The sequence below is a fragment of the Apaloderma vittatum genome, unplaced genomic scaffold, assembly GCF_000703405.1.
Source record: "Apaloderma vittatum isolate BGI_N311 unplaced genomic scaffold, ASM70340v1 scaffold20408, whole genome shotgun sequence".
In the NCBI taxonomy this organism is placed as follows: Eukaryota; Metazoa; Chordata; class Aves; order Trogoniformes; family Trogonidae; genus Apaloderma; species Apaloderma vittatum.
In genome coordinates this window covers 27,982-28,395 of record NW_009732669.1, presented here as the reverse complement: position 1 = coordinate 28,395, position 414 = coordinate 27,982, and positions in this window count along the sequence as shown.

Sequence of the window (414 nt, the reverse complement as noted above, 5' to 3'; positions counted from 1 at the left end):
TCCTTTAGCAATGCACCTCCCTGCTATAAGTGGCAAAGCAGCCGCTGGACACCCCAGCCCAGGCGTGTTGGCTCTGTGAGGCTGGAGGCACAGCCTTGGACCGAAACGCTCCTGCGTCCATCCCGCTGCCGAGGTGCTGAGCTCAGCCCCACGCTGCGAGCTCAGTCCATCCCTTCCCTCCGCCTCGCAGCAGCCGCCTCGCAGCAGCTCCCAGGCTCTCCGGCAGCCAGTAAGCACATGCCTCTGTCTCTTCCTCTCGAGCATCATCTCACTGAGCAGGGCAGGGAAAGTTTCAGCAGCTCATGCTTGGCAGACTTTCGGATTTCAGGGCTTGGGATGGGTCTTTTCTCTGCCTTAGGACAGGTCTGCTGGGGAAAGTTTTGTGAAAGCAAGGCTGGGGAAATCTGAGTGTAG